Below are 13,509 nucleotides of genomic sequence, written 5' to 3' on the forward strand. Positions count from 1 at the left end.
GGTTTGTCAATCATGTTGATTTTCTCCAAGAACCAGCTTTTTGTTTCATTGATACTTTGGATTGTTTTCTGTGTTTCCATTTTGTTGATTTCTTCTGCCCTCAGTTTGATTATTTCTAGTCTTCTACGCCTCCTTGGTGAATCTGCCTTCTTTTTCTCTAGAGATTTCAGGTGTGCTGTAAGTCTCCAATGAGTGCTTTCTCCATTTTCTTTAAGAGGCACTTGTGCTATGAACTTTCCTCTTAGCACTGCCTTCATTGTGTCCCATAGGTTTGAGTATGGTTGTGTCTTGTTTTCATTAAATTCAAGAAAGAATTTAATTTCTTTCTTTATTTCTTCCTTGACCCAGGTGTTGTTCAGTAGTTGAGTCTTCAGTTTCCATGAGTTTGTATGCTTTCTGCGGGTAGCACTGTTGTTAAATTCTAATTTTAATCCATGGTGATCTGACAGGACAGAGGTGGTTACTAATATTTTTTGTAACTGTGGAAGTTTGCTTTGGTACCGAGTATGTGGTCAATTTTCAAAAAGGTTCCATGAGCCGCAGAGAAGAAGGTATTTTCTTTCCTATTTGTGTGGAATGTTCTATAGATGTCTGTTAAGTCCATTTGGTTTATTACCTCCATTAAGTCTCTTAATTCTCTGTTAGGTTACTGTCTGATTGACCTGTCCATTGCTTATAGTTTCCTACTATTAGTGTGTGTGGTTTGATGAATGCCTTAAGTTCTAGTAATGTTTCTTTTACATAAGTGGGTGCTTTTATATTAGGGGCATAGATATTCAGGATTGAGACTTCATTCTGAAGGATTTTTCCTGTTATGAGTATTAAATTACCCTTTCCATCTCTTCTGATTGATTTTAGTTTGAAGTCAACTTTGTTAGAAATTAATATGTCCACACCCGCTTGTTTCTTAGGTCCATTTGCTTGATAAACCTTTTCTCAACCCTTTACTCTGAGTAGGTGTCTGTCTTTGTGGTTGAGGTGTGTTTCTTGTAACAGCAGAATGTTGGATCCTGTTTTCATATATAATCTCTTAGCCTGTGCCTTTTTATAGGTGAATTGAGTCCATTGATATTAAGTGATATTAATGACCAGTGGTTATTAACTCTGGACATTATTTTTGTAGTAGAGTTTGTGTGCTTCCTTCCAGTTGTGCTGGTGAAGGGTCGCTAGATGCCTGAGTTATTGTGGGCGTTGTTGGACTCCTTGGTTTGTGATTTTCCTTCTATTACTTTCTGCAAGGCTGGATTTGTGGCTATGTATTGTTTAAATCTGTTTTTGTCCTGAAATATCTTGTTTTCTCCATCGATGGTGAATGCAAGCTTTGCTGGATATAGTAGTCTGGGCTTGCATGCATGTTCCCTTAGTGTCTATAGCACATCTATCCATGGTTTTCATGGTTTCCAGTGAGAAGTCAGGTGTAATTCTGATAGGTTTCCCTTTATACGTTACTTGACCTTTTTCCTTTGCAGCTCTTAATATCTGTTCTTTATTCTGTATGTTTTGTGTTTTGATTATTATATGGCATGGGGATGCTTTCTTTTGATCCAGTCTATTTGGTGTTCTATAGGCTTCTTGTACCTTCATAGCAATATCTTTCTTTAGGTTGGGGAAATTTTCTTCTATAATTTTGTTGAATATATTTTCTGGGCCTTTGAGTTGTAATTCTTCTCTTTCTTCCACTCCAATTATTCTTAGGTTTGGTCTTTTCATGGTGTCCCAGATTTCCTGGATGTTTTGTGTTAAGAATTTGTTGGTTTTAATTTGTTTTTTAATCTGTGAGTTTATTTCCTCTATAGTATCTTTAGAGTCCAAGATTCTTTCTTCCATGTCTGTTTTCTGTTGGTAATACTTTTCTCTGTAGTTTCTGTTCGTTTACTCAGAATTTTCATTTCCAGTCTTCCCTCGGATTGTGTTTTCTTCATTACCTCCATTTCATTTTTCAGGTCTTGTACTGTTTCACTTACCTGTTTAATTGCTTTTTCTTGTTTTTCTAGTTATCTTTGAGAGATTTATTTATTTCGTGTACTTTTTTGTTTGTCATCTCCATTTCTTTATGGCAGTTTTTTTCCTCCTGTTTAAGGTCCTCTATTATTTTCATAAAGTACTGTTTAAGGTCGATTTCTTCTATTTCCTCTGGAGTAGGGTGTACAATTCTTGTTGTTTCGGGATGCCTGGATTCTGGTGATGTCATGTTGCCTTTCGGGTTGTTGGAGTAGTTCTTGCATTGGCACCTGCCCATCTCTTCCTTCAAATGGAGCTAGGATAGACTTGTTGTCTCTGTCCAGTCTTTGCTGTGACTGAATCTGGGTGGCTTTCCTCAGTGCTGGAGCAGAAGCTATTCCTTGCAGCACAGTCTGAAGGAGCCAGCACTCCCTTGCCAGAATCCTCAGACCTGCCTAGAGGTCAGCCTATCTCACCTCTGTGTGGGTGGCCTTGGTACAGGGGCAGGACACTTGTATAAACTAGGGTAGGCTTGGGAGAGGTAGCGAAGTGTGTACCAAAGACACCCCTGCACCAGGCGCTGGGGGAGGGGGGATGTGCTCTTTTCCAGGACAGGTCGCCCCAAGATAGCACACACTCACCCGTCCAGATGGAACTCCACAGCACTGAATCAGGGATTCCTGATAGCCGAGGGACACTGCAGGGACAAAAGGGCAAAGGTAGGGGCAGGGTGGGATGGAGTATCCCACAGCAAACCTTGCAGCACAATCTGAAGGAGGTGGAACTCCCTTGCCAGAATCCTCAGACTTGCCTGGAGGGCAGCCTCTCACCCCTTTCCCTCCACTGCTTCTTCTGTTTCAGGCTAATGGCTCCTTGCTGTGCAGGTATCTCAGACAAAAGCCCAGCTTGCCAGCAGCAAGCTGAGTGAGATAAAGGAACTCCTCCCCTTACCACTGACTCCCGGCCCAGATAAGGGCCAAGCAGAGTGGTTTTGTAGACCCTAAGGAGTGGAGAGGTGCTTTAGGGACGCTGGGATGGGGTAGGAAGAGAAGGGCAGAAGGCGCGGGGAGAAACCCCTGCAGAATGACCAGAAAGATTCGGAGGTCAAGAAATGTCTGCAGAGACACACTCACCCTCCACTGGGTCTTCTGTTTCAGGCTAATGGCTCCTTGCTGTGCAGGTATCTCAGACAAAGGCCCAGCTTGCCAGCAGCAAGCTGAGTGAGATAAAGGAACTCCCCCCTCACCAATGACTCCCAGCCCACGTACAGGCCAAGCAGGGTGGTTTTGTGGCCCCCAAGGAGTTGAGTGGTGCTTTAGGGACGCTGGATGGGGTAGGAAGAGAAGGGCAGAAGGCGCGGGGAGAAACCCCTGCAGAATGATCGAGATAAGATATTTCAAAGTCCACAGAGTAATTGTGAATAGACAAATTTTATTGTAGATGCAAAGCAAAAGAAATTAAGAAGAATGGATCGATTCTGTGAATATTTAGCAGATATATTAAAAATAGATTTTGGTGCAAAATAAGACCTAAACAAACCAAATACATATACTGATACCAGGCTTTGCTGCTTTCTATATTGTAGGTGAGATATTTATTTGTAAATGTTCAAAGAAGGATGATTAAAAATGAGCCATATCAATTTTTAAATTCAATATAATGAGATTGTGGGTTATGGAAAAGAGATAGTGCTTTGATTATTTACTATGCAGCTCTCTCAATATTGGGATCCAGGTGTAAGCTGAATCTATTAAGTCAAAAATTACTTATTATTTAAAGTTTATAATTGGTGCACTAAGCATATGTGGCTTACAAGAATGATCTTTGGTGCAAGATCATTTTGTTTTTAAGTAATAATTCATGTGCTTATGTAATTGGAAAATAACATATATGCTTATTATACAAAATGTTTTAAAATATGTGTATACTGTTCAAGACGTAAGTAGGATTAATTAATATACGCATTACTTCTGATCTTTTGTTTTGTGGTGATAAATATATAAAGTCTCTGAAAACTTTGCAACAACATGATACATAATTATTAACTGTAGCCACCGTTTTCCAGAGAAGCTGTGGAATTTACTTCTCCCAATTAGGAAATGGTGGCTTCCTTTCTAAAGCATCTCTCTGAGCTACTCCCCACCACACCTCTCTATTCTCTTCTAGGATGCAGCATTTTAGATTCCACAGAGAAGTAGGATGTATTGTATTTTAGCTTTTAGTGAATGACTTGGTTTATTTATTTAATACAATGTTTTACAGTTTCATCCATATATTTACAAATGTCAGAATTACATTTAAAATTCCTAGTTTTACAAATGCTAAAAGCACCATATATATCCTTTTCCTTACGTACTCATCTGTCCACAGATACTTATACTGATTCTATATCTTAGCTGATGCAAACAATACTGCAATAAGTATTAAAGTTAAAATAATCTCTCAGTATCCTTACATCGTACATAGGATATAACCAGGAGTGAGTTTGATTTGTCCAAGGTAGTTCTATATTATTTCTAACAAATCTCCATGAGTTATTTTTATCTAGTGACTATACTAATTTATACTGTCACCAGTAATATATAAAGGTTTACTTCCTTAGCATACCCCAAAACACCTATAATCTCATGTCTTCTTAAAAATTTTATTTATTCTTTTCTCATACAATACACCCAACTTTCCCACCTTAATCTCCTCCTGGCTTACCACCACCACCTCCCATTTCCCCCAAATCTGCTCTTCCCTCACATCTCCCCCAAGAAAAAAGCAGGCCTCCCAAAGACATCAACCAAACATGACACACCAAATTACAATAAGACCAAGACAGAGATTCATATCAAAGTTGGGATAGGCTACCCTATAGGAGGAAAAGGGTCACAAAGCTGGCAAAAGAGTCAGAGACATGCTGTTAGGAGTGCTCCCAAAACATCAAGCTGATAAATATAATATATATGCAGAGGACCTAGTACAAACTCATGCAGGCATCCCAATTGCTATTTCAATCTCTGTCCAGGCCAGCAGGACATGAATGGGAGTTCCTGATAAACCTGGAGGAGGAAGAAGAATGGAGGGGACAAGAGACATGAAAAATGACAGCAAGTCTGGCTTTCTGAACAAGCTGCCACTTTATTATTCCTCAGGTGCTGTTAAATAGCAAACAGGCAGGGGGGAGAGGTAGGATGCTGGAATTCAGGTTGAAGACGGCCTTAGCTTTATCAGGAAATGCTAATTGCTTCTAAAGCCTGGGATTGCAGGTCTCACTAGGTTAATTTCCTAGGTCCGGAACTTGCCCTGCAAAGGTGAATATCTTAACTTGTGAACTTAAGATTGCAAAATACAGGTCTCAGAATACAGGTCTTTGCTTCCAGCATAGCATTTTCTTTGTTAGTTAATAGTCACAGACCCTCAGTATTTCCTTATCAGCTAGGGATGTCTCCAGGCCTGACAGTCCAGTTACAACAATGGCATTCCAGCAGACCTGACATCCTCCTCTCCCCCTTGCCTGTTTGCTATGTAACAACACCTGAGGAATAATTGTCAACTTGATCAGAAAGCCAGACTTGCTGTCATTTCTCATGACTCTTGTCCCCTCCTTTCTTCTGTGCTTAGTTGGTTCTATGGACAGTGTTCTCCTGGTGTCCCTCCCTCCCCTCTTGCTTCCACAACTACTTTCCTCCCTCTTCTGTAAGGTTCTATAAGCTCCAAAGGGGCTGACCCAGTGGAGATCTCCTGTCTCCACCTATTTTTTTTTTGGCTGTGGGTCTCTGCTTGTGTGTCCATCATCAGCTCTCTGATGATGATTGGTCTAGGCACCAATAGATGAGAATAGTAGAATACTAGGAATCATTTCATTGTTTTTGTCTTCTTTGTTTTGTTTTGCCAGTTGTGTTTGGTTTTACCCTAAGTCTCTGGGCTATGTAATCTCCAGTTCCTCATCATCCAAGAAGTGTGTGGAGTGGGTTCTCCCTCTGGGCATAGGCCTCAAACTAGACCAATCATTGGTTGGTCAGTCTCACAATTTATGTATCATCACTGCCCCAGTACATCTGTAGGTTGAAGGTTTTCTGGCTGGGTTGGTTCCCCAGTTCCATTCCCACATGCCATGAGTTCACCTGGAAAATCAACTCTATTTTTCCTTCCTGTGAGAATCTGTTCATCACCCTAGGGTTCTTTTAGTTACTTAGCCTCTCTGGATCAATAGATTGTGGCATGATTATCATTTACTTAACAGCTAATATCCACTTACACGTGTGTATAGATCATGTTTTTTTTTTTTTTTTCTGGGCCTGAGTTACCTCATTCAGGATGTCTTGTTCCATTCATTTGCCTGTAAATTTGTGATTTCATTTTGTTAACTACTGAGTAATGCTTCATTGTGCAAATGTAACATATTTTCCTTATCTATTCTTGGGTGGAGGGATATTTTGGTTGTTTCCACTTTCTGGCTATTATCTGGTGTGGGAAAACTATGTATTCTGTCAATTATGTTTAAATAAATGCTGATTGACCAGTAGCCAGGCAGGAAGTATAGGCGGGACAACCAGACAGAAAGGAAGAGGTGGGTCAATGAGAACAGGAGAATTCTGGAAGAGTGAAAAAGTCCAGCCTCTGCCAGTCCTGTCCGGATGACATCTGTAAGAAGCAAGATGTGACTATGCCTCTGAAAAAGGTGACTGAAGCCATAGGCTAACACAGATAAGAATAATGGCTAATGTAAGTTATAAGAGTATAATAAGAGGCACCCAGAATCTCCCCCCCTCCCACCCTGCAATCATCCCCCCCCCCCCCCTCCCGTCTTTGGGGCCACAAAATCCACAGCTCAGCCTGTTTGGGCTCGGGGGAACTTGGAAGTGTGTGCAACCCAGGCCAGTGGGAGGTCCCTCTTCATTTGACTGCCCGGGCAAGGTAGGCCTTTGTCTGAGAGCTGCTTGGCCTGCAAGGGGACCTGACAATCTGCCAGAGGATCCATCATTCTTTGGGGTGAGTGAGGAGTGAGTGCCCGAACCGCGGCAGCTGCCCGGAGAGGGACCACAGACACTCCACAACTCCCCCTGCCACCAGCACACTTCCTGCTCTTCCGGCAGGGGTTATTCTCCCAGGATACTGCCTCTCTCTTCCTGTCCCTTCCCAGCTTGCACCAGAATCCTCCCCCCCTCCCCCCTGCCTCATCCTCCCGTCTTTGGGGCCACAAAATCCCACAGCTCAGCCTGTTTGGGCTCTGGGGACCTGGAATTGAGTGAACCCAGGCCGGTGGGGGTCCCCTCCTCATTGGCCTGCCTGGGGCAAGGTAGGCCTTTGTCTGAGAGCTGCTTGGCCTGTAAGGGGGACCTGACAGTCTGCCAGAGGATCCATCATTCTTTGGGACACTGCAGTCCTGATGACGACTTCTGGAGATGCACTTTCATACCTCGCTGACCTCTCAACACAGTAAGCACCAGTGATATTTTCTTAGTTGTTCTCAGGTGTCCTGCTCTAGTTTCTAAGGCCATCCACCCAAAGGGGTCAGACTCTGGCCTCCAGGCAGGTCTGAGGATTCCTGCGGAGGGGTGCGGGCTCCTTCAGATTGTGCTGCCAGGTTCGCTGTGTGGTATTCCATCCCGCCCTGCCCCCACCTTGGCCCTTTTTCTGGGCTGCGACCCTGGGCTGCCTGGAATCCCTGATCCTGTGCACTGACATTCCATCTGAACTGGTGAGTGAATGCGGACCCTGGGGCAACCTGCCCTGGAAGAGAGCACAGACCCCCCTACCCCCACGTCCCTCTGCAGGCTTGTGTCTGTTTCTCCCATCCCTGTGTCTCCCAAGCTTTCCCTAGTGTTCTCAGGTGTCCTGCTCCAGTTCTAAGGCCATCCACCCAAAGGGGTCAGACTCTGGCCTCCAGGCAGGTCTGAGGATTCCTGCGGAGGGGTGCGGGCTCCTTCAGATTGTGCTGCCAGGTTCGCTGTGTGGTATTCCACCAGTTCAGTTCCACCTGAACTGGTGTCCTGCTCCTGTTCTAAGGCCATCCACCCAGAGGAATCAGACTCTGGCCTCCAGGAAGGTCTGGGGATTCCTGCAAGGGAGTGCGGGCTTCTTCAGATTGTGACGCAAGGAATAGGTCCTCCTCTGACACAGGGGAGATCCAACCAGTTTCAGTCACAGCAAAGATTGGTCTAGGACACCAAACGCCACCAGGCTCCTTTTGAAGGAAATGATGGGCAGGCGCCAATGCAGGAGCTCCTCCAACAACATGAAAGGCAACATGACATCACCACAATCCAGACATCCCGAAACAACAAGAATTGAACACCCTACCCCAGAAGATATAGAAGAATCCGACCTTAAACAGTACTTTATGAAAATAATAGAGGACCTTAAACAGGAGGTAAAAAACTGCCATAAAGAAATGGAGTTGACAAACAAAAAGGTAGACGAAATAAATAAATCTCTCAAAGATACCCAAGAAAAACAAGAAAAACAAGAAAAAGCAATCAAACAGGTACGGGAAACAGTACAAGACCTGATAAATGAAATGGAGGTATTGAAGAAAACACAATCTGAGGGACGACTGGAAATGGAAACTCTGAGTAAACGAACAGAAACTTCAGAGACAAGTATTTCCAACCGAATACAAGAGATGGAAGAAAGAATCTCGGACTCTGAAGATACTATAGAGGAAATAAACTCACAGATTAAAGAACTAAACAAATCTAACAAATTCTTAACACAAAACATTCAGGAAATCTGGGACACCATGAAAAGACCAAACCTAAGAATAATTGGGGTAGAAGAAGGAGAAGAATTACAACTCAAAGGCCCAGAAAACATATTCAACAAAATTATAGAAGAAAACTTCCCCAACCTAAATAAGGATGTTCCTATGAAGGTACAAGAAGCCTACAGAACACCAAATAGACTGGATCAAAAGAAAGCATCCCCACGCCATATAATAATCAAAACACAAAACATACAGAATAAAGAACAGATATTAAGAGCTGCAAAGGAAAAAGGTCAATGACATACAAAGGGAAACCTATCAGAATTACACCTGATTTCTCAATGGAAACCATGAAAGCCAGAAGAGCTTGGATAGATGTGCTACAGACACTAAGGGAACATGGATGCAAGCCTAGACTACTATACCCAGCAAAGCTTGCATTCACCATTGATGGAGAAAACAAGATATTCCAGGACAAAAACAGATTTAAACAATACGCAGCCACAAATCCAGCCTTGCAGAAAGTAATAGAAGGAAAATCACAAACCAAGGAGTCCAACAACGCCCACAATAACTCAGGCATCTAGCGACCCTTCACCAGCACAACTAGAAGAAGGGAAACACACAAACTCTACTACTAAAAATGACTGAAGTTAACAACCACTGGTCATTAATATCACTTAATATCAATGGACTCAATTCACCTATAAAAAGGCACAGGCTAAGAGACTGGATACGAAAACAGAATCCAACATTTTGCTGTTTACAAGAAACACACCTCAACCACAAAGACAGACACCTACTCAGAGTAAAGGGTTGGGAAAAGGTTTATCAAGCAAATGGCCCTAAGAAACAAGCGGGTGTGGCCATACTAATTTCCAACAAAGTTGACTTCAAACTAAAATCAATCAGAAGAGATGGAAAGGGACACTTTATACTCATAACAGGAAAAATCCATCAGAATGAAGTCTCAATCCTGAATATCTATGCCCCTAATATAAAAGCTCCCACTTATGTAAAAGAAACACTTCTAGAACTCAAGGCAGCCATCAAACCACACACACTAATAGTTGGAGACTTCAACACTCCTCTCTCACCAATGGACAGGTCAATCAGACAGAAACCTAACAGAGAATTGAAAGACTTAATGGAGGTAATGAACCAAATGGACTTAACAGACATCTATAGAACATTCCACCCAAATAGGAAAGAATATACCTTCTTCTCTGCGGCTCATGGAACCTTTTCGAAAATTGACCATATACTTGGTAACAAAGCAAACTTCCACAGTTACAAAAAAATATTAGTAACCACCTGTGTCTTATCGGATCACCATGGATTAAAATTAGAATTCAACAACAATGCTACCCCCAGAAAGCCCACAAACTCATGGAAACTGAACAGTCAACTACTGACCCACACCTGGGTCAAGGAAGAAATAAAGAAAGAAATTAAAGTCTTTCTTGAATTTAATGAAAACAAAGACACAACATACTCAAACCTATGGGACACAATGAAGGCAGTGCTAAGAGGAAAGTTCATAGCTCTAAGTGCCCACCTAAAGAAAACGAAGAAAGCACTCATTGGTGACTTAACAGCACACCTGAAAGCTCTGGAAAAAAAAGAAGCAGACTCACCTAGGAGGAGTAGAAGACTGGAAATAATCAAACGGAGGGCAGAAATCAACAAAATAGAAACACAGAAAACAATCCAAAGAATCAATGAAACAAGAAGCTGGTTCTTGGAGAAAATCAACAAGATTGACAAACCCTTAGCCAAACTAATCAAATGGCAGAGGGAGAACACGCAAATTACTAAGATCAGAAATGAAAAGGGGGACATAACCACAGACACAGAGGAAATTCAGAGAATCATTAGATCTTACTACAAAAGCCTGTATGCCACAAAATTGGAAAATGTAAAAGAAATGGACAGTTTTTTAGATAAATACCATATACCAATGTTAAACCAGAACCAGGTAAATGCTCTAAATCGTCCTGTCAGTCGCGAAGAATTAGAAACTGTTATCAGAAACCTCCCTACCAAAAAGAGCCCAGGACCAGATGGTTTCAATGCGGAATTCTACCAGAACTTCCAAGAAGACCTAATACCTATACTCCTTAAGGTATTTCATAATATAGAAACACAAGAGTCACTGCCAAATTCCTTCTATGAAGCTACAGTTACCCTGATACCTAAACCACACAAAGACTCAACCAAGAAAGAGAATTACAGGCCAATCTCACTCATGAACATTGACGCAAAAATTCTCAATAAAATACTGGCAAACCGAATCCAAGAACACATTAGAAAAATTATCCATTACGATCAAGTAGGCTTCATCCCAGAGATGCAGGGCTGGTTCAACATACGAACATCTATCAATGTAATCCATCATATAAATAAACTGAAGGAAAAAAACCATATGGTCATCTCATTAGATGCTGAAAAAGCATTTGACAAAATTCAGCACCCTTTTATGATAAAAGTTTTGGAGAGATTAGGGATACAAGGGTCATTCCTAAATATAATAAAAGCTATTTACAGCAAGCCGACAGCTAACATCAAATTAAACGGAGAGAAACTCAAGGCTATCCCACTAAATTCAGGAACACGACAAGGCTGTCCACTCTCTCCTTATCTCTTCAATATAGTGCTTGAAGTTCTAGCAATAGCAATAAGCAACATAAGGGAATCAAGGGGATTCAATTTGGAAAGGAAGAAGTTAAACTTTCATTATTTGCAGATGATATGATAGTATACATAAGCGACCCCAAAAACTCCACCAAAGAACTCCTACAGCTGATAAACTCCTTCAGTAACGTGGCAGGATTACAAGATCAACTCCAAAAAATCAGTCGCCCTCCTATACACAAAGGATAAGGAAGCAGAGAGGGAAATCAGAGAAGTATCACCTTTCACAATAGCCACAAATAGCATAAGATATCTGGGAGTACCTCTAACCAAGGAAGTGAAGGATTTATTGACAAGAACTTTAAGTCTTTGAAGAAAGAAATTGAAGAGGATACCAGAAAATGGAAGGATCTCCCCTGCTCGTGGATTGGGAGGATCAACATAGTAAAAATGGCAATTCTACCAAAGCAATCTATAGATTCAATGCAATCCCAATCAAGGTCCCATTAAAATTCTTCACAGAGATTGAGAGGACAATAATCAACTTTATATGGAAAAACAAGAAACCCAGGATAGCCAAAAAAATCTTATACAATAAAGGTACTTCTGGAGGCATTACCATCCCTGACTTCAAACTCTATTACAAGCTACAGTATTGAAAACAGCTTGGTATTGGCATAAAAACAGAGAAGTTGACCAATGGAATCGTATAGAAGACCCGGATCTTAAACCACAAACCTACGAACACCTGATCTGATAAAGGAGCTAAAAGTACACAATGGAAGAAAGAAGGCATCTTCAACAAATGGTGCTGGCATAACTGGATGTCAACCTGTAGAAGAATGAAAGTAGATCCATATCTATCACCATGCACAAAACTCAAGTCCAAATGGATAAAAGACCTCAATATTAATCTGAACACATTGAGCTTGATAGAGGAGAAAGTGGGAAGTACTCTACAACAAATGGGCACAGGGAACCGTTTCCTGCGCATAACCCCAGCTGCACAGACATTAAGGGCAACATTGAATAAATGGGACCTCCTGAAGTTGAGCAGCTTCTGTAAAGCAAAGGACATTGTCACTAAGACACAAAGGCAGCCTACTGACTGGGAAAAGATCTTCACCAACCCTGCAACTGACAAAGGTCTGATCTCTAAAATATATAAGGAACTCAAGAGACTAGACGGTAAAATGCCAATTAACCCAATTAAAAATGGGGCGCTGAACTGAACAGAGAATTCTCAACAGAAGAAGTTCGAATGGCCAAAAGACACTTAAGGTCATGCTCAACCTCCCTAGCTATCAGGGAAATGCAAATCAAAACAACTTTGAGATATCATCTTACACCTGTCAGATTGGCTAAAATCCAAAACACCAATAATAACCTTTGCTGGAGAGGTTGTGGGGTAAGGGGTACACTCATCCATTGCTGGTGGGAATGCACACTTGTGCAACCACTTTGGAAAGCAGTGTGGCGGTTTCTCAGGAAATTCGGGATCAACCTACCCCAGGACCCAGCAATTCCACTATTGGGAATCTACCCAAGAGATGCCCAATCATACAACAAAAGCATATGCTCATCTATGTTCATAGCAGCATTATTTGTAATAGCCAGATCCTGGAAACAACCCTAGATGCCCTTCAGTGGAAGAATGGATGAAAGAAACTGTGGAATCTATACATGCTAAGAATACTACTCAGCGGTAAAAACAATGACATCTTGAATTTTGCAGGCAAATGGATGGAAATAGAAAACACTATTCTGAGTGAGGTAACCCAGACCCAAAAAGATGAACATGGATGTACTCACTCATAATCGGTTCTAGCCATAATTAAAGGACATTGAGCCTATACAATTTGGGATCCTTGAGAAGATAATAAGAAGGTGAACTCCCAAAAAAAGATATAGTAATCCTCCTGGATATTGGAAGTAGACACGATCGCCAGGCAAAATTGGGAACTTGAGGGTTGGCGCAAGACTGGGCCAAGGGAAGATGGGGAGAGAAAAATGTGAAGGGGAGAATGGGGGGAGCTTGAGGAATGGGATGCTTGGGATATAGGAAGGGTGGATATGGGAGCAGGGAAGCATATATCTTAATTTAAGGAGCTAACCTGAGGGTTGTCAAGAGACTTGACCCTAGAGGGGTTCCCAGGTTTCCAGGGAGACGCCCCCAGTTAGTTCCTTGGGCAGCTGAGGAGAGGGAGCCTGAAAAGGCCAGTTCCTATAGCCATACTGAT

Source organism: Arvicola amphibius, chromosome 3 (genome assembly GCF_903992535.2).
Source record: "Arvicola amphibius chromosome 3, mArvAmp1.2, whole genome shotgun sequence".
Taxonomy (NCBI): Eukaryota; Metazoa; Chordata; class Mammalia; order Rodentia; family Cricetidae; genus Arvicola; species Arvicola amphibius.